Raw genomic sequence first — 22,827 nt, 5'->3', positions numbered from 1 at the left:
GGAAAAAATCTCTGGGCGGTGGCGTATAAATTTTAAAATTCATAAGGAACACTGGAAAATATTTTAAATTATGCACTTCCGTAATTTTATAACAAAACGGTCGGTCGGTCTCGGTGGTGCGTCTTTTTTTTCGGTCGGTATGGTACAGTATGATATGGATATGGATACGGTACCTATTGCTGCATTCAGTGCTCTGGTTTTCGCACTAGATCCTCTCTCTGTTCTATGTCGGGGTCCTCCTGTGGATCATACCTTCTAAAGGCACCTACTTCTGTACCTATAGCTAAGCTAGCCCTGCCCCTGTGTCAGAATTTAATATTTTTTCAATTCAGTTTGGCCTGTTTTTTTGGCGGTTAGCACTTTTGTTTTTTGTTATGTTTTTGTTTTGTGTATTTTTTAGTAAATTTTGCCATTTTGATTTTTTGTGTTTATGCAAATTAATTCCTTTTGGTGAAACACCCACAAGCTGCAACCACCCGAGTTGGTTGCCCGCACTCTGCCCGTTGGTGCACCATCAAAGCTTACCAAGCAGAATTAGTACATTCTATGTTTTGTATAAAAAGTTCCAAGTGCATGACATCGATAAAGGCAAACAGGATTCACTAGAGCGGAGAACATTTAAATTAACGTCCTCGAATAAGGGGTGCACGGCCAATAAAGGCTACAACCGGTCGGTGCGGTGTTTTGCAGGCATGGCATTGGAAAACTCTCTGATCTACGTCTTCTAGACATTTAAGGACTAACAACAGCCATCAAGGTGAGTGCGTGCGAAATATCCGATTCCTTACCATCACGTAGCGTCGCGTCGGTCGTGTCGTCTAGCCGCACTTCCTACCATTGAATCATCGTGATGGTAGAGTCCTTGACGGTTGAAATCCTTCCTTGGCGGAAAAAAACCCAAAACACAGTTTATTTTTTTCTTCCGTTTGTGTTATTGCTGGTATGTATGAAGGAACCTTCCTTCTGGTAATGGGTTGGGTGCTGCACGTCCTTGTGCAGTGGTGGAATATGTAGACACATAAAATTTGCATAAAAGTTAAAGTTAAAAATTGGTAGAAGAATTGTTATTGTTGTTATATTGTCAATGTTATTATGTTGTTTGTTGGCTTATGGCTAATGGTTCTGATGGCTGATGGTGATGGTGATGGTGATGTTGATGGTGATGATCCTGATGTGAAGTCCTTGGGCTTGACTACCATGACCAACTAGCTATGTGTATAGTCAGTCTAGCTTGCTCCTGTGATATGTTTTGTGTGTGTAACGAACGTTCCGTTTTGTTTGTTTGATTTGTAGGAATGTTTATGTTCAAGCGTCTGGTTTCGTCCTTAAATGTGCATAAGTGAGAGTAAAGTGAAAATGTTTATATTACTTATGTGGGGCGAAATTTATGTATCGCATTTTATTTTATTATATTTTATGTGAATTTTTTGGATATGCAGAAGTGTGTGGATGGCGGACGGTTGAAGAGACCAACAAAAATGCAATGTCAGGTAAAATTCACTTTTGCACACATCCGGTTGAGTGAGAGGTAATGAATGTATTATGCTTTTGACTATGATGGAAACTGCCTTTTTAGCAGGCTACCGCCAATAAGCAGCAGAATAACATAGAACTTAGTGATGTAGTCATGGTTCAAAATAAAGGGGATTGGTGTTTCCAGTAATAGCTACTGCTGTTATTTTATTGCTTCTTATAAAAGTCCTTTTTGAAATTGTTTTTAATTTTACCAGTTTTTAAGAATCATACTTTAAAGTTCCCATCAAAAGTTATAGTAATCGGTCCAATTTTAAAAATAAAAAGAGGTTGGGATGCGACCCACAATGATAACGTTTTTAAGTTTTTGTGTTTTGTTAAAAAAGTTGTCAGTTGAATTATTTAAAAAAGTTTTAAAATTAACAAAATTTTATATATGATAAAAAAGTTTGATTTCAAGATGAATTTTGGCTAACGAGATTTTTAGTCGAAACTTTTTTTTTTATAGGTGAAGTAGGGAAAACGCTCCTAGCCACCTGGTATTATATTTTTTTTACTTAAAACTATCATTTTTGTTATGTTTTATGACTTTTATTATTTGATTAATTACAGCAAGCCTCGCAGATAGGAATTTTTTGGGTTTAAGCAATGGTTTTTCTGCTTAAACTTAATATTAAACGTTATTCCTAGGAAACTTAGTGTTTTAGTGTTAGAAGGTCTTCTGCTTTAAGAGCGAAACTATCATTAGAAAATAAATACATAGTTTCCTGCAGCGCTATAAGGCTGAAGGAATCAAACAGCTGGTTGTCAAAACCTTATGGTCACAGCAACACAACGAAATTGATTCCCTCAGATATTATCTCGGTAGACACTGACTACTGCACTCCTACTTTGAGCCTTAGTAAGGGTTTTTATTTTATTTTAACATCGAGAGAAGATTGGGAGGATGACATCGTGTCGATAGGTTTCGACACAACCATCTTTACTGACGGCTCAAAGATAGAGTGCGGAGTTGATTCTGGGATCTTTTCTGAGTCCCTAAATGTAGCCAAATCTTTTAGGCTTCCTGACTATGGTATCGTTTTTCAGGCTGAACTGCTGGCAATAAGGAAGGCATGTAAGATACTTAAACAAAACCCAAACCAAAACCGAAATCTTTACAGACAATCAGGCAGCTGTCAAAGCCATTAACTAATCTAAATTGGTCCAGCAATGTCGCGATGAGCTTGCGAACCTAAATATTAGCCTTGGTGTCACCCTGATCTGGGTTCCGGGCCATAGGGGTATCGTGGGAAATGAACGGGCTGACGAGCTAGCCAGACAAGAATCGGCTCTTCATAGCTCACTTGCAGAAATGGTTAACAATTCTCTTGGTGGTATGAAGGGTAAAATCTTTTCTATCTACCAAACTGAATCAAACCGAAGGTGGAGCATTTTACCCAACTGCATTATATCTAAGAAGATATGGCCCATATAATAAAATAATAATAAAACCCGTACAAACGATCTTCTATACAGGCCAAGGCAAGACAAAGCCAGGATTGTTGCGGTCTGTACAGGACATTGGCCTTTAGGAATGAAATACTTTGGAAAAGCATTCTTCCACGAACTTGATGAGCTATCTGAGACAAAGATAAGAGACCTAATCTTTTTTCTCAATGCGACAAAATGGCCTTAACATAATCGCTATGAAGCTTCTCTATAAATCTATCCCTTTCAATCAAAAGTCAAACGAGTTTTTGGTATCAAACGGCGCACTACAGCGCTAATTGGATCTCAGGCTAGGTTGCCTTAAGATCGCCATTTCTACCTACCTACCATCATTACAAAAATGTAAAATGCTTCATATTTGCAGAAAACTTAATTGCCCTGAGCTTAGCCTAAGTATAAATAATCTTAAAACTCTAAAATATCATTTACGGCGTTATGGAATTGGTCTTTACATATGCTTAAATTACTTGTTTTACTTAATATATAAATTTCGTCTGTGTACAAACAGCTGTCAAGAAGTTTGAAGTTACTTAACATGATTGAAATATGATCGAAAGCAATAGTAAATAGTACTACAGATACATAATGGAGATTCTTGTGGGATACCATTATCTGAAGAGTATGGGGTCAAAGGCTTTCTCAAAGTCGAGTGAAAGAACTGAGACATAATTTTTTGAAGATATCGCATTAGAGATGTAATAATCTAAGTGAAGATGTACATCGACGCATCCTCTGTTTGTCCCAAATGCAACTTTGTTGGGCGCTATTAATTTTTTTTTCTTCTACAAGCCACATGGGGCGTTTTGCTACTATTTTTTCTAAAACCTTTAAAATACAGGATATTAGAGAAATTGGGCGATAACCATCGATTGAAAATTTATTTTTGTTGTGCTTATGTACCGGAAGTAGGGTAGCAGTTTTCTAAATTTGTGGTGTTACTGAGGTCATAGAGAATTTATATCAAAGTTAGTTGTGAAGTTAATATTTTCAAAAAACTCAGTTATTGACAAAGACATCCACCAGTCCACCAGGTACAAATCTAAGAAGCGTATCCAATCCTCAATAAGCAAAATCATAGATAAAGCTCATGAAATGGAAGTCCAGTTTCTAAAACCACGAAACCACCCGCCATGGCATATAAAACATGAATCCATCCTGATGAATTTGGCTCCCTATAATAATAATAATCTTATTTCTTATATATAAAAATACAAATTGGATGAATGAAATTAATTTAACGTCAATATCTTTTATTGTTCACGAGATATCGAGAACCAAACATCAATTTTTACCAAATTTGCATTTAATTTTTTGTAGATTTTATTTTATTAAAAAAAAACGAATTGTAGTATTTTTATAAAAAAAATTTACTGAATGTCGAAAACAATATTTTCTGTGAGTTGAAATAAGTTTAAAGCCAATATATCAAAGTTTTGAAAAGATAATTAAGTCGAAACTCGATTTTTACCAACTTTTGTTTAGGTTTTTAATTTTTGTAAGAAAACTGTAAATTCGATTTTTCTCAAAATTTGTCCGAATGTTGAAAACAATATTTTTTATAAGATAAAATAAATTAGAAGCCATAATCTGAATTTTTTGAAAAAATATTAGAGTCGCAAATCAGTTTTTGAACAACTTTTGTTTGTTTTTTCTTATGTTTTTATTTTTTTTGTAAAAAAAACTGTCAATTAGAATGTTCTTAAAATTTTAGAGAAATGTTGTAGTTTAAGCCAATATGATAAAGTTTTGAAAAGATATTTGAGTCGAAAATCAATTTTTACCAACTTTTATTAATTCTGTTTCTATTTTTTGTAAAAAACTGTCAATTAGAATTTGCTTAAAATATTTTCGAATGTTAAAAACAATATTGCTTATAAGATTATTAGTTAAAAGTCATAATCTCAAATTTGTTAAAAGATAATTGAGTCGAAAATCAATTTTAATCAACATTTATTAATTGTTTTTAATTTATTTTATTTTTTTTAGGAAAAACTGTCAATTCGATTTTTCTCAAAATTTTACCAGATGTTGAAAACGTAAGTTTTCGTTGCACTAAATTGTTTTTGAGATAAAATCATATTTTGTTCGTAAAATATTTGAGGTGAAGCTTATTTTTTAAAATTTCATTTTGATTGATTTTTTTTCCAGAAATATATTTATTTTGGATCACGTCACAATACAATACATACAATTTAATTCAAGTCTCTAGCGTCATTGGTTCTTGAGATATTTTGGGTTAAAAAAATGTTCACCTTTTTTTTAAATGCTATGGTAAAAAAACCACAAACTCAATTTTCTTGAGAGCCCTTTCTGCATCTTTCTGTATTATTATTTGTATAAAATAATTTATTTGAAGTTGATATCTTAACTCGTTCTTGAGCTATGGCCGACGAAAAAAAAAAACGTCGTGAACTTACTGACGTTCGAACGTACAGACAACTCTGTAAACATCTTTTATTTCGACTCTAGGGACCTTGAAACGTCGCGAAATGTCAAAATTTGCAATTCGACAAATCGGATTAATTGCAATAACTTCCTATGGGAAGTTTATAAAACCACTTTAAATTTTATTTTTAAAAGAATATATTTTCTACAAAAAGTTCATATTTTCCTTGTTGAAGTATTCCTGATGAATTTGATACGTGGCAGCACTGTTTTCGCGATCAAAACAAACAAATTTCAAAATCCTTCTCGCGTAGCAGATGCCAAAAAATGCAATACAAGTAGAATTATCCAGCCGAGCGGTGAGCAGGCGCCCGCCCCAGAGAATGTATACAGGAATACAACAACAATACCCACACAACAAAAGGAGGAACACAGAGAACAAGAATAAGAAAATCAAGGAAAAGGATTGCAGTAATCAAAATGAACCTTAGAAGAAAAGGAATAATGTGTAAAATTTTAAGTTTTATGAAAAGGAGGAATTCATTGAAAAGCTTTTTATTTTAACAGTTCTTCCTTTTTGTCTCTATACGTTCAAACTTTGTAAGTTCCCGCTCTAAATTCTTAAATTTTTGTAGTTGTGTCATGTCAGCTAATAAAATGTCTTATTTGATTATTTTCGCTTACATTTTTAACTTAAAAATTTGGGGAACCTTAGGAACACTAGGAATACAGTGTAAATCAAACGCGTTATTTATAGTTTGATTTCAATTAGCTATTTTATTATAAATTACTTCAAAAATATTCAATACAAAAAGGAGCGCTATGCTAGTTGAGGTTAAAAGGAGAAGAGGCTGGTTTTTGGGTTGCCGCCTAACACGCGTTGGCGGACTGTTGACGTTTTGCATCATTTTGATTATGACATTTTTGATAGTAACTTGGGGTCTGCTCCCATTACATCCAGTAACCCGGAGAACCTAATTACCCGGAGAACCTAATTATCCGGGAATTTAGGAACCCTATGGCAATTAGAGACCTCAGACAACTAATAACCCTAGGAAAGTATTTACCCTAGGAAAATGCGGTTCAGTGTGGGGACAGTTGTGTTACGAAATTTGTGGCTTCTCCTCTCTTTCCTTTTGATTTTACTTGTGCTATTAAAAGTGTTTTAAGGGATGGTCCAATTTCTTTGGCTAAGATTTTATAAGGTTGATCATTAAATTTACTCAGAAATAACGTTTGATTGTTTTAAAGTGAATATTTCAGTTTGTTTTATTACTACTCTCCCCAAGCCCAAGCATTGCAATAGCGGGATTTCGGGGGGCTTTTGACAATTCCTAAAATTATAATTTCTTAATTTGTAAGTTGTTTCTAAGTCAGTTTAATTTAAATTAAAAGAAAAATTAAATTATACGGTCAGAGATTAAGAGGTTAACCGTAAATTGCCATTTGAATACCTACATTATGTAATATATTATTATATATATTAAAATCTCTCAACACCCACCGACCGACACGACGACCAGTGTTGCCATAATCTCAAATTTCATAATGCTAGATTTCAAATTTTATAATGCTAGATCGTATGGGAGCTCAAAAAACAAAATGCTAGATTTTAAAATCCATATAAAACGTCTATATCGATGATTAAAAAACAAACATCTTAAAAAATGCGAAGAAATATTTATTTTTACATATAAATACCTAAGAAACATAGGTATATAACAAAAAAAAATAATTCAAAAACAACAAAACTTAAAGCTTTTTATTTTAATAGGTATTTACAGCACAATGTTTTTAAGTATAGGAACATTTTATAGTTAATTATTTAATTTAAAAACATTCAGACTTATCACATTCTTATTTATAGTTTTTAAAAATAAATTTCTTATCTATCTTATAATTTTAGATAAATAACGAGTTATCCCAAAGTTCTTCATATTAATACTGTTCTTCACCCTTAGGTTTTTCGCGCTTTGCTGAGACTCCAACTTATACTTTAAAAAATTCATGAGTTTTTTTAAGCGTATGTGTGAATCTTCGTGATTTCGCGTTATTATGGTTAAATCAGAACGGTTTGTAATTTCAAAAAAAAGAAGATTTTTTCAAACAATATGATATAATCAAACCAATCTTTTGAAATCAATTTTGGCATTCAAGAATGCAAAACTCAAAAACAATAATGCCAGAAAAGCATTTAGCATTATTTTAAAATTTCATAATGCTTTTCTCTTCTCTATAATGCTAGATCTAGCATTAATAATGCCGTTATGGGAACACTGACGACGACCACAACCACACTCATTAAAATTCTCTCATTAGCCATTTTGTTTTCCTATTGAGAGAACGTTAGCATAAATATTTCTCTCTCAACAAAAAGAAAATAAAAACTATGAGCATGCATGAGCCATGAACATGATCGAACAGGAACATTCAAGTTTTAAGTCGTCTGCATTCTGCGCTGAGCTTTGTCCTTCGTTTAGAATTTAACTTCTGAATAAAAATAACGGGATGCGACTGGGAGTAAAAGTAAACCGAACAAAACAAAGAACAATTATGGGGAAATGGATAAGAGCGCAGTCGTTTCTTTGTCTTTGTAAAGTGCGCGTCCGCATCCGCGTAGTTCATCGTTCGTTAGATCGAAGCCTACGAATAGTATAGACCGTCGTCGGTTTTTATTTATGGATTTTTTTTGTCACCATTATTCCGAAACAAGTTAAAAATTTACTAAAAAAATTAGTTGCGGTGAAGTGTAATAGAATATTAATTAAATATAAAAGATACATAGGTAAATGGTTTTCTCTTTCCCTTTCTTTGTTGTTCGGTAATTTCGAAGTGGTCGATTTCTTAAAAATGAAAAAATGTGCATAGGTACCTAACAGAAATTGTAAGTAGGTCATTTGCAGGTTGGCCGAAGGATTCAACAAATAATATTTGTTCTTGGTAAGTGATTTAGATCTAATATTATAAATTAAACAAGCAAATAAATAAGTTTTGTTTAACTTTGGTTAGATTTCTAACCGGGCTAAGGATCTGTTATCAAAAATCAGCTCACAAATGTTTTCTTTTAAAAATATTCAGGTCAAAAAGCAATGCGCTATTTTATTTGTATTAACTTCCCATAGGAAGTTATTGTAATCGGCCCGATTTTTCGAATTGAAAATTTTGACATTTCTCGACGTTTCAAGGTCTCTAGAGTAGAATAAAAGATTTTTAAAGAGATGTCTGTGCGTGCGTGTATACGTAGGTTTGTCCGTCCGAACGTTGGAGAAGTTTTTTTTCGTAGTCCGTAGCTCAAGAACCAGTAGAGATATTGACTTCAAATAAATTTTCTTATACAGATAATTAATTTTTTTTTTACTCAAAATATGGAACGATTTTCCATAACCGCAGTACGAATTTGATTCGGATTTTTTGCTTACAGTTAGGTAGGGGTCTCAATTGAACATATTTTAAAAATTAAGGCGAGGAAACGCGTTGAAGTCATAGATGAAACATTTTCTTTTTCGGAATTAACCATACTTTTTTGTATTTAATTTTTTGAGCCTAAAACAAGTTTTTTTTGAATTGATAGCACGGCGACGTATTAGCATCTAGGAATGTAAGGGGGGCATTGGAGCCTTTATTTTCGAAAATAATTCAATTAACAGTTTTTTTTTATAAATAAAATATGAACAAAAAAACTGAACAAAAACAATTGTCACCTCCAATATTTTACGAACAAAAAATGATTTTATTTCCAAAATAATCTTATGCAACGAGAAATAACGTTTTTGACATCTTGTAAAATTTTGAGAATAATCTAATTGATATTTTTTTATAATAAAATAAAACCTAAAAAAAGCATTAAAAATATACTTTCCACTCAAAAATCTTTTTAAAAATTAATAATATTGCCTTTAAACTAGTTTTATCTCATAGAAAATGTTGTTTTCGACATTCAATAATATTCTTATAAAAATCCAACAGTCTGTTTTTTCATAAAACATTAAAATTTACAAAAGTAACACCAGTAAATCGCACGATATAGGCGGCCAATTGACCGGTCCCGAACGTGAAATAAAATGTTCACCGAACTCGCCTTTCAATAAGTCCGTTGTTGCCCGTACTGTGTGGCATATGGCACCGTCTTGTTGAAACCACATGTCATGCAAGTCGAGCTCTTGCATTTTGGACAAAAAAAGATGGATATCATCATACATCTCACGGTAGCGCTCATCATTTAAATTTACCTTACGATTCGCATCACCTTTGAAGAAGTACGGTCTAATCATACCAGCAGCCCATAAACCGCAACTAACTGTGACTTTTGTGCTCTTGCAATGCTTCTGGCTGGTATTTACTCCAAAATCGACAATTATGCTTATTTACGTACCCATTGTGTTCGTCGCTAAACACTTTTTTTTGCTCAAAAAGTGGATCTTCGGGAAACTTTCCAAGAGCCCTTTCACCAAAAATTTTACTTTGCAGTAGGTCAGCTTCAATTCTTGCACCAGCTGTATTTTGAAAGGCATCACACCTAAATCCTTCCGCAAAATTTTCCACGTTGTTGAGTAACAGAGACCCAATTGCTGCTAACGGCGACGAATCGATAATTGATGGTCATCATTAACACTGAGTTACTACATCTATATTTTTTTATAGCATTCCTCGCCTCTATAGAAAAGCCAACAAGAACAAAATGTTACTTTTTTTGGAAAAAAGCTACGTTTTAACTTAATTTCTATCATTTCTGCATAAAATGACATATGTGTTTAGAAAAATTTTGACATCTTGAAATGATTTCATAGGCAGAGATTCGTTCAAATTAGGTAGTACCACTAAAATGTTCCCTTGAAATAGTAAATATAAAGTTAAGATGTACATACATATACATTATGGTATTGCAATTTTGTCAGCCTCCTCTCCAAAACATATTTAAGCAGTGCTAAAAAACTCATCTTTATGTTAAAATGTAAAAGGACTTTTATCTAATAAAATACCTTGAAATAAAAAACCGGTTGCCTTGGCACCCAGGGTAGGAAATGTCCATTCCAAATATGGGTAGGTTTCTAGGGTTAAAGATATATGTAATTCACAAACCTATAGTAGTCCAATCAATGAACGAAAAACATTGCCTTTACCTCAAAAAAATCCAACAGTTATGAAACTTTGCACGCTTACTAAGGGATATATGGTGATGACCCAAAAAAAAGTCCCCAAGAATCCGACGCGATGTGAGCCCTAGCGGCAGTTAAAAGAAACATGGAGATTGTTTCAGTTTTTGCACGTTTATCTCGAAAACTATTTATCGTATCAAAAAATGTTGTTCCACAAAATAAAAGCTCATAAAATTTTATAAAAAAAAGCTTCAATGATTTTGTTCGTATCTGTTATAGTTTTTAAAATAACTCTGGTGGCAGTAAATAGAAACATAAGGTTTTTTCGGGTATATCTTGAAAATTATTTGTCGTATCGAGATATTAAATTTCCTAAAGAAGTATGATATTAATTTGTTTGTTCTTTTTGTTGTAAAATATAAAGGGTGTCCCAAAATTGACGCAAGATTTGAATTTGCCGCCATTTGTGCAATGAAGTGTTGGCAACCCTGAAAAAAAGCAATTTGACAGCTAACAGTATAGGGTTATTAAAAATGGAGCGTTACACGACAGAACCACGTGTCTTCATTATTAAAGAATATTTCAAAAATAGTGAAAGCTTGGCGGCTGCAGTTCGAAAATTTCATACAAAATATGGTCGGAATAGTGTTTTAACTTCGTCAACTGTGAAGAGATTAATTGAAAAATTCATGGAGACTGGATCCGTTGGAGACGCCAAACACACTGGTCGTCCAAAAACAAGCCGTTCAAATGTGAATGTCGAAGCAGTGCGTGAGAGTGTTGCTGACAATCCAGGAACTTCAATTCGACGTCGTGGACAAGAATTGCAAATTTCAAGAACCTCCCTACAGCGTATACTCACCAAATATCTGTGTCTTCATGCTTACAAAATTCAATTAACACAACAATTGAAGCCTAATGACCATGGACAGAGAAGAGAGTTCGTTGAATGGATTATTGAACATCAACAAATGGACCCCGATTTTTCCAGCAAAATCATCCTAAGCGATGAAGCACATTTTCATCTTGATGGCTTTGTCAATCGCCAAAATTGCGCATTTGGGGTTCGGAGAACCCAGATGTGACTGTCGAAAAACAAATGCATCCACAACGCGTGACTGTATGGTGTGGATTTTGGGCTGGAGGCATAATTGGGCCATATTTTTTTGAAAATGATGCTGGTCAAGCAGTGACTGTTACTGGTGCTCGATATCGCGACATGATTACACAGTTTTTCTGCCAAAATTGGATGATATTGATGTGTCCAATATGTGGTTTAAACAAGACGGTGCCACATATCATACAGCCCGTGAGACAATTCAATTACTGGATGAGACATTTCCAGGTCGTGTACTCTCTCGTTTCGGTGATCAAAATTGGCCTCCTAGATCGTGTGATTTAACACCATTAGACTTCTTTTTATGGGGTTATTTGAAATCACAAGTCTATGTCAACAAGCCCTCAACCACCCGTGCATTAAATGAGGAGATTCAACGCTACATCAACGAAATTCAGTCACATTTATGCAGAATGGTCATGGAAAATTTCAACAAAACAGTGCGCATGTGCATGCAAAGCCGTGGAGGCCATTTGTCCGATGTGTTATTCCATACATAACCCTATCCTATGTACTTTACGAGTCAATAAAAATATAACTATCAAAAGACTAAAAACGGCGTTTTCTATTTAATTCAAATCTTGCGTTAATTTTGGGACACCCTATATAAGCATTTAAGGAAAACATGTGCTTTTTTTGCACACATAAAAATTAGGTATGCATTTTTTCGTGTCTGTAACAGTCCACAAAAAAACCTGTAGTACATATTCAATTTTTTCGTTATTGACATGATTTCATTTGGAACTGGAAATATTTGCTAAGTACACTATCACTGATTCCACGCCCTGTAGTCGAGCCACCCATACTCTTCATTCCACGCATTAGAGTTTGATCAATCGTCTACTCCGACCACACCCCTGCCCAAAATTACATTCCATAGTTAGTGTGCTAAGTTTCCAAACTGTTGTAGTTTTTGAGGTGAATACCTTTATTAACTGGACTATAGCTACAAATTGTCGAATTGTTCATGGATATTTTTTGTTTGCAAAGAATATGTTTGCTGCATCCAAAGCTGCGGCGTTAATTTGGTTTCCTATTATCAATGGCAATGTTTTATTGATTGATTTATTTTCAAAAATACTCGCTTTTAAAATGTAACCTCTTACTGGAAATCCTAGTGTGTTATCAACTTTTAAACAAGGCCTTCAATTTCTTAGTTACTCCTGATTTAATTTTATAAATAATTAAATTGCCTTAACAGAGCCATCGGTCTTAACTCTTAACAAAACAATAGATTTTAATAATAACACATTATGCATAATATACGTTACGTATATGTAGGTACTTAACCTAACGCTTATTAGGAATACAAAATAAACCACTTCAATATACAAATAATATTTTAATAGGTTGCCAACGGCTCAATATATGGATTTCCTGATGCAATGATGATGGTTAATCAAGCGTCATTTAGTTACGTAGGTTATAGGTTGTCTTAATAACTCTTCTTCTTCTTCTTCTGCTTTATAAACAAAACATTATAAATTTAAATATCTCATATTTTCAATTTGAATATGCAATTTACGTTATCGTCATCTTTTCCCTTTAAAAATGCCCACAAGCTATGCATCAAAATTTATATAACTTTCTATTCAAGAGCTTTTAAATGCTGTAAATGTGACTTTACATGATGCATTGGCTAATAAATGTTTGGTCTTTAATTTAATATCATATTATTTGCAAGTATATAATATAGGGGGCAATTTTCATAAACATAACCTCATTCACCTATTACACTAACAATATACATATACATAGGTATCTGTCTTTATATAATAAAAGGAGTAGGAAATTTTGTTATTCATAGAATTCCTGGAAATCAATTCCTGTCAATATACTCGTACTTAGATACCAATTCCCTGCCTTTGAGGTAGTACCCATATGAGTTTCTATGTTTTTCACCTACAAAATGTGATATTGTTGTTGTTATTGTTGTTTCTATGTGACGAACGTTGTCATCGAGATATTTCTTGTAATATAGCCACAGACTAGGTGTATCAGAGTCCTGAGAATATTAATAAACTTGATATCTATCCGTCAGCCAGTAAGTCAGAAATGTCCTAAAAATAACCTTGATATCAAAAAATCTGCCATAGAATAAAATCATGTTATCAAAACAACTCTTAATTGAAAATAACTCAGTCTATCCAAACGTAACGTGACGTGTAGGTTTCAACTCTTCACCTACATAAAGAAGAACTCTAAATAAAACACCCTTTAATAGCTTTAAAAATATTCTATAAAATAATATTTCATATTTGCATGTATAAAAATTTATACAACTTTATGCTTCGAATTTTTATTTCTTCTTCTCTTCGCTTAAAAGTTAAAAAAAAAAAAACTTTAATCAAAATATGTAATTATTTTTTATCTGTTCATCCTTGTTTTTGTTTCAATTAAAAAAGTGTTCATTATCTGTAAAAAGAGATCGTGCGCTCATAATTCATTCCACAACACATAACACAACCATTTTTCCATCCATCTTTTATTTTATGTATGTATATGTACCTAGCTTCCTACCTATCTACCAATTTGTACGACCTTATGCTTCAGTTAAGTAAAAATTATAAGCTCCATGGCCGGACTGGACTTTCCAAACCGCCTCTTTTCATAGACCTTTTACAATAAACAGACATGCATATCAACACACGCACACACACATCCATCACTTTAATTTAATTTTAAAGCGATAAAATATTTTCTTTACGTATTTTCATTGTTGTTACAACTCAAACATACTCACGAAGTAATTCAGTAAAATTGAAAAAAAAAAGTTGTTAAAACAATAAATTGAAACGAATTTCTCTCTCTCCTGGTTTATGTGATAGGCCAGGCCTACAGGACACATTTCCGTTGAGCCAGAGGATAGGAAAGGATAGACAGACAGACAGATAGACGCACGACACATAAAACGACACGCATAAGACAAATGTACAAGATAATCACTTTCGTAATTTATGTAATTTTAATTGTTAAAACTGAATCGATTGCCTTTTAATTGATTGTCAGCGTGAATATGATTTCATATGTTGAAATAATTTTAACAAAAAATAAAACAACAAGAATTTGACAGTGATACAGTGGAACTAGATGAATTTTATAAAAGCTTGAAAACAACAAAAAAAAACTTGATGTCCAGGGAATTTATTAACATTCCATAGGCAGTGATTGTAATAGGTCCGATTTATGGAATTGAAAATTTTGACATTTTTCGACGTTTCAAGATCGCTAGAGTCTAAATAATGGATTTGTAGAGGGATATTCGGATGTTCAAATGGTAGACATGTGCATTCAAGAGGACACAAGCGTCCACAGGTTTTTCTCAAAACCCACCTCTGTCTATCAACTCCTACTCTCACCTCCCCGCGGTGAACTTCGGGTGCCTAGTACCTCAACTGGAGATTGGGTTAATATCCCAGTGGAAAGTTGTTGGGGCAGCAAACGAGAGGTGGCGTCTACAGTTCCAGTACGGTTGAACTACTTAGTGAACACCTTATAGGGCTTCTTCGACATATTCGGCGCCCAGGCCTGTAAGGAGCGGCTTATCCGGCTCCCCTTCCTTGGAGTTATACTAAGGATCTGGCCCTCCAGGTTGCAGGTTGTGCCGTCGGGGTGACTTCCTGGCCACTTAAAAACATCATAGTTTCGAAGCACCAACAAGCCTCGGATACGGACGGATTCACTGTTGACAACCCACGCAAACGAAATAAGGACAACGAACTTCGGATATGTACGTGGAATGTTAGGTCCCTTAACAGACCATGTGCAGCCGAACATTTAGCGGAAGCCCTAAACTGCTGCAAGGCAGATATTACAGCCATCCAAGAAGTGCGATGGGATGGACCGGGCAAACGCAAACTAAAAGACTCTGATATCTACTACGGCGACTGCTACCGAGAACAAAGGCAGCGTCTATTTGGGTGTGGATTTGTTGTTGGAACTAGGCTCAGGCAAAAAGTCTTGAGTTTCAACAGTGTGAGCGAGCATCACGACAATCCGCATCAAGGCTAAATTCACCAACATAAGAGGAGAAAGATGAAGACACCAAAGACATATTCTTCGAGCTCTTGGACAAGACATATGAGCAGTGCCCTGGCTATGACATTAAAATTGTCTTAGGAGATTTTAATGCCAAGCTAGGAAGAGAAGACATCTTTGGTTGCATAATCGAGAGATACAGCCTGCACGACACTACCTCCGACAACGGATTCAGGCTGATCGATTTCGCTGCGGGGCGAGACGTTTTGGTAGCTAGTACGCAGTTCATACATCTTAATATCCACAAGAGGACATGGAAATCTCCTGATCAATCAACCGTCAACCAGATTGACCACATTGCGATCGACGCACGACACTTCTCCAGTATCCAGGATATCCGAACATTCCGAGAGGCCAACATTGACTCGGACCACTACCTCGTTGTAGCCAAGGTACGGCTACGGATATCCCGATCCAAGCCAAAACAAGGAAGTACTGTGAGAAGATTCAACGTTAGACGGCTACAATCACAAGAGACTGCCATGTCCTTTTCCGATCGAGTCTCTAATAAGCTCTTAAGGAGTATTATGCTTCCTGCATTAAGCATTGAAAACCAGTGGCAACATTGCCTTGCAGCCATCAGAGATGCCGCCTCTGAAGTGCTAGGCTTCACACGGCCACCACAGCAAAACCACTGGTTTAACGACGAATGCCGGCAAGCGCACGCAGCGAAACAAGAGGCATACAAAACGGCGCTGCTGGAGCTGACGGCATCGCTGCCGAACTATTCAAAGCTGCAGGCGATAACTTAGTACGGAGCATGCACCAACTCATCTGCAAAATATGGTCGGAAGAAAGCATGCCCGATGAGTGGAATCTCAGCATAGTGTGCCCGATACATAAGAAAGGAGACCCTCTAAACTGCGCCAACTACAGAGGCATCAGTCTCCTTAACATTGCATATAAGATCCTCTCTGCCGTATTATGTGAACGTCTGATGATTCGAGAGAAAAATTCTTCGGGTGATTTTTGGTCCCGTACGCATGGATGGAGAATGGAGGAGAAGATATAACGACGACCTGTACGGGCTGTACAGCGACACTGACCTAGTTAGCAGAATTAAAGTCCAACGGCTTAGATGACTAGGTCATGTAGAGCTGATGGACATCAACGCTCCAGCCCGGAAGGTCTTCGAATCCAATCCCGAGGGACGGCGCAGTAGAGGAAGACCGCGACTCAGGTGGCGCACCCAGGTGGGAGAGGACCTCAACCAACTTGGCGTGCGAAACTGGAGACAGCTAGCTAGGGACCGAGCTGGCTGGAGACGCTTGTTGGTTGAGGCACAGGTCCTCCCCGGACTGTAGCGCCACCTTAAGTATGTAAGTAAGAGTGAGATTCATACGTCCGTACGTTGAGGAAGTCATTTTGGTCGTCCACAGCTCAAGAACTAGTAGAGATATCCAGTGGCGGACTAAGAGGCAGTGACACCCGGGGCGGTGAAGCAACTTACACCCCTTGAAAAATTTAAGAAAAAAACACGAGATTTTATTTAAAGGTGCTTATGAGCTTTTATTGTACTGAATGTTTCGAATGTTTTTCGCTAATCATTGACCTTAGATAAGTCTTTATTAATTTTAATTTGCTTCATTCACACGATGCCACTGAGACGAACATTGTTAAATAAATTGTCATCGCCAATAACAGACTCGGTAAAGAGTCTGAAAAATCCCACTTAACAATGAAGCTTAAAAATTCAAAGGCTGTCCAAATTTCTGCATCTTTTAAATTTATCTTTGAAGCTACCATGTGACGCCGAATTCGCTGGATTTCCAATATTATACTGTTGTCTGTAAGTTCTGTAAATGTCGAGGTAAGCATTGGAAATACAACCCGCAGTTCTTCTTCCGTTCCATACAGCAATATTTTCGGTTGAAGAGCTGAGAAAACTGTAACGTAATATCTTCCATGGCCTTAGATCGATGCACAAGTTCAGTATAAAATGTATCCTGACATTCTAACATGGCTCTTCGTGTTTCCTCTGGCATAATTTTCTTCTTTTTTCTTCTTCCCCGCCTTTCGATTGAAATTTCTAGCTCGGTGCATTGTTCTCTTGCGTATATTACGGCCTTTTTCATCACGGTGTTCACGAAGAAAACTCGCTAGTGCCTTAAGTTTTATTATACTTTTTTCTAGAGTGAGCCCGGATTTTTGCAAGTATTTCTGTGCTGAATCAACTTCTTCCAAAATATCGAACCAGAATGAAAGATAACATAAAAACGTAAAGTCGCATACAGCAGATAAGAGTATGGTTGCAGCACCTCTTGTATCTAAATTTTCCTTTTCAGGATCACAAAGGAGTTCTAGAGCTGAAACTATCATCCCAAAATTTTCCTTCAAAGGCTTAACAGCCTCGTAATGAGCGCTCCATCTAGTGTCTACAAGAAGCTTGGCTGACACACCTACATTTTTTATGAGAATATCCCAAGGATGCGTAGATGCTAAAAAAATTTGTAAAGTCTTTCCACTGTCCCAAAAAACGTTGTACTTGAAGGAGTGCTTCCCAATGAGTGAACTCCACAAAGGTTTAAAGAATGGTTTGCACATGGCGTAAAGAAAGCTTTTGGATTAATTTGCCGAATTAATTTTTGAACTCCTTTTTGAATAGCCGCCGTATTCGCAGCATTGTCATATCCCTGAGCCCGACATAGATTAATGTCAAGACTGTCTTAATTGAGTTGCTTTAAGATATCGTCGGTAAGTTCTTTGGCAGTCTTTCCAGATGTAGGAAAAAACCGTAGAAAAGATTCCCTAACCTCAACTTTGCCGTCCTGAATGTCATCATATCTAATAACCTAGCTCATTTGGTCGACATGTGATTGATTCATTGGGTGTGCTGTCGAATATAATGCCAAAGTACTTCGCCTGGTGGATGTCTTTCACAATTTTTGTAGTCTCCAAAGTTATTTTTCTGTTACTGATGGCACCCCCTATTAGTCTGCCACCCGCGGGATGCACGGCCTTCCTCTACTGCGCTGTCCTGTGGGTGTGCATTCGAAGACTTTTGGGTCGGAGCATTGGTTTCCATGCGCTCTACGTGACCCAGCGATCTTAGTCGTTGGGCTTTTACCCTTTTGGCTAAGTCTACGTCGCTGTACAGCCCGTACAGCTCGTCGTTCCATCTTTTCCTCCACTCCCCTTCGATGCATACGGGACCGTAAATCACACGAAGAACTTTTTTCTCGAAGCGACCCAAGGTGCTTTCATCCGCTTTTGTCACAGTCAATGCTTCTGCACCGTATAGCAGGACGGGGATGATAAGGGTCTTATATAGCGACACTTTGGTCCCTCGAGAGAGGACTTTACCACTGAATTGCTGAAACAGCGGTTAGCAAGAGTTATTCAGCGTTTGATCTCAGCACTAGTGTTGTTTTCTGCGTTTACAGCGGCGCCTGGGTAGACGAAGTCCTTGACTACATCAAAGTTACGTCTGTTGATGGTGACGTTTTGACCAAGTCGTCGGTGTTGTATGTCCTTTCTTGACGACAGCATATACTTTGTTTTGCCCTCATTAACCGTTAAACCCATTTTTGCAGCCTCTTCCTCAATACTCACAAAAGCCCCATTGACATCACGCTGAGTTCTTCCGATTTTGTCAACGTCATCAGCATATGCCAGTAATTGGACAGACTTTTGAAAGATAGTGCCTCTAGTGTTGACGTGTGAGCTCTGCACTATTCGTTCAAAGAAGATGTTAAAGAAACCGCATGACAACCCATCACCTATTCTAAAACCTTTTTTGACATCGAAAGGTTCTGTTAAGTTGTTTTCAACCTTTATGGAGCAGCGTGAATTCTCCATGGTCATCCTGCACAAAAGGATGAGTTTGGCAGGGATGCCAAAACTAGACATGACACGACAGCTCGTCCCTGTAGATGCTACCATATGCGGCCTTATATCGATGAAAAGATGGTTGGTGCCGATTTGGTGTTCTTGGGTTTTTCCAGGATCTGCCGTCATGTGAATATTTGATCGATTGTGGATTTCCTTGGTCTAAAACCACACTGATAAGGACCTATCAGGTTGTTTAGGATGGGCTTTAGACATTCACATATTATGTTAAGTAGACTGATTCCTCTATAGTTGGTGTAGTTTAGAGGGTCTCCTTTTTTCAGGACCGGGCAAACAATACTGAGGTTCCATTCATCGGGCATGTTTTCTTGCGAACATATCTTACAAATAAGTTGGGGCATGCTCCTAACGAAATTATCTCCAGCTGCTTTAAAGAGCTCGGCATTCAAACCATCTGCCGCCCAAGCGGCTTTATTAGACTTCAGCTTAGATATGGCAATCTTTACTTCCTCTAAGTCGGGAGGACGGGATTGTTGGCTTTTGTCGTCTATGTTGAATGGATCATCCTGCCTGACAGCGGAATTCAGTTCGTCGTCGCCGTTATACAGTCTGCAGAAGTGGTCCTTCCATATCCTCAGCATTGACTGCGGTTCCACTATGATGTTTCCACTTTCGTCTTTGCAGCCTTCGGTTATAGGTTTATGTACCAGTGAATTTCGTTTCACCTGTTCATAAAACTTTCGAACTTCATTCCTGCTTTTAAACCTCTCAACATCTTCGACCGCAAGCTTCTGATGCCTTCTCTTTTTCCTTCTGAGAAGTCGGTGTTCTTCTCGCGTCTTCTGCTTATAGAGCTCATGAGCAGCTCTCATTCTTTTAGCGTGGCTGTTGTTTGGTTGCATTTGCCTGCCTACATTCCTCATCAAACCAGGGGTTCCTTGTTGGTGGCTGCTTGAAACCTAGCACATCAGAAGCGGCTTTTCTGAATGCATCTTGGCAATGTTGCCACTGGTTTTCTATACATTGTGTTGGCGGCAGAAAACTTCGAGAAAGGTTACTTGTAACTTGGTCGGAAAAGGATTTGGCGATCTCTCGCGATTGTAGCCGTTCGACGTTGTACATTCTCCCAGCACCTCCTTGTTTTGCCTTGGGTCTAGAAATCCGAAGTGCTACCTTGGCTACAAAAAGTTAGTGGTCCAAGTCGATGTTAGCTCCTCGGAAAACTCCTACATCCATGATGCTGGAAGCGTGTCTGGCGTCGATCGCAATATGGTCAATCTGGTTGACGATAGATTGGTCTCGAGAACTCCAAGTTAATTTGTGGATGTTGAGGTGTGAAAAACACGTACTGGCTTCCACGACGTTTCGCCCTGCAGCAAAATCTATGAGCCCTGCAGCAAAATCTATGTTGTCGAAAGTGTTGTCGTGCAGGCTGTTCTTCCCGATTATTCTACCAAAGATGTCTTCCCTTCCTAGCTTGGCATTAAAATCGCCCAGGATTTTTTTAATATCGTAGCTAGGACACTGCTCATATGTTTTGTCAAAGAGCTCGAAAAACATATCTTTGGTTTTGTCGTCTTTCTCTTCTGTGGGGGCGTGCACGCATATCAGGCTAATGTTTCCGAATTTAGCCTTGATGCGTATATTCATGAGGCACTCATTGATGAACCTATAGCTCAAGACTACTTGCCTAAGTCTGGCTCAAATGACGAAATAGGTGCTGTTGGTTTTCGTGATAACAGGCACTATAGCAAATATCGCAGATTTTCATCCTCTTTTTGACTGGCCCATCGCATCGTATTTCCTGGATGGCGGTGATGTCTGCTTTATAGCGGTCTAGGGCCTCCGCTAATTCTTCGGCCGCACGTTGTCTGTTAAGGGACCTTACATTCCACGTGCATAGCCGAAATTCGTTGTCCTTGATTCGTTTGCGTTGGTTGTCAACTATGAAAGCTTTTACGTGGCCAGGAAGTCACCCCGACGGCACAACCCCCAACCTAGAGGGCCAGATCTATATATTATATATTTTACACAATCTTTAGAACATGTTAACCAGCTTATTACGAAGTCGATCCCTTTCTTTGCTTATTTTACTAGACTAAATAGTAATTACAAAGAAAACATCCCATATAAATTATCGTTACCTCACTGATGTTAAGCCGAAACTTTTGCTTTGAAAACTCAAGTTTTAGAGCTATTTTTAGTATTTTCGTACAAACATGATAATGCAGGGTTTTAAAAAGTAATTTTCATTGCGTGATTACAAATTTGCCCATATTAATAATTAAGCATTCCACTGTGCGACATAGGCGCATACTGTGAACGAACAGTTTGTAGTGGTTAAAAAACCTCAACATGTCACGATGAGGAGGAGCAACAGCACCACCACAACCATCACCACCAGCAGCAACTCAAAATTGAAGTTTTTCCCATCAGCCCGAACAACATTCAGCTTTAAATATTGAAAAAATTTCCAATCCCAAAAATACTTTATGAACCCATCGCATTTGCCATCGAGTTCGAGTGTCACATGCCACACGGCTTATAAAATTCAGCGGCTCATGAATCGTGATCCTTTTTGATAGATTCATACTCTTCATACCCTTACGGTATTCCCATCGACAAAACACGAAAAACACAATACCAGAGGGTGTTATAAACTTTGTGCAAGAATAGGAAGAGGTCCCTGTTGATGGTTCTTTCTAAGTACGCATAAGGCGCTTATATGACAGGAGCGATGATAAATGCTCGCCATCATCCAAAAATTTGGCCCAAAATACAATAATCAGTTAAAAGTCACTCGCTCGAGTGGTTTTTGTTTAATAAAAAATAAAAACAAAAAAAATAAATAAATTAATTGTTCGTGGGGCAGATTTATGGCCAACTTCCCATTCAAATCAATATTCGATTTAAGGATTTACTGCATTTTGAGTTTGGTATTGTGGTTGGCATCGACGTCGCTCGTTGTTGTATTGGCTCATACCTACAGTTGGTTGGTTTCCTCGCTCTTGATCCTGTACGATATGGCGATGCGTGGAAAGGCTCGATTGGGTTGGGTTGGGATGTCTAACCGCAAATATATGCGACTCCTGTCCGTGATGGCATGTGTTGCATAAAACCAACAAAAACAAAACAATCCAAAAAAAAAAAAATTATATGTTTCAGTGAAAACACAAAAATAAAGTAAAAGACCATCGCATCCTTCACAATAAATTACACTAGAAAAAAGGTCCTTTTTACCAACCTCCTTTATATGATGGCGTAGAGGGCTTTTTGTGTGTTGTATAGAAAGAAACCAAAAAAAAAAGGAATGAGCCAATTCGAGTTGAGGCAAAAGTTTTAGTCGCAACAGCCGTTGCCGCGCTGCTCAGCGCCGCCCGCTATGCTGCTGGTGGTGACACGAATTAAATTTTAACTTTTGAAAACACTTATTGTTTA

This window comes from Eupeodes corollae, chromosome 2 (genome assembly GCF_945859685.1).
Source record: "Eupeodes corollae chromosome 2, idEupCoro1.1, whole genome shotgun sequence".
Lineage (NCBI taxonomy): Eukaryota > Metazoa > Arthropoda > Insecta > Diptera > Syrphidae > Eupeodes > Eupeodes corollae.
This window is presented reverse-complemented; position numbering follows the sequence as displayed.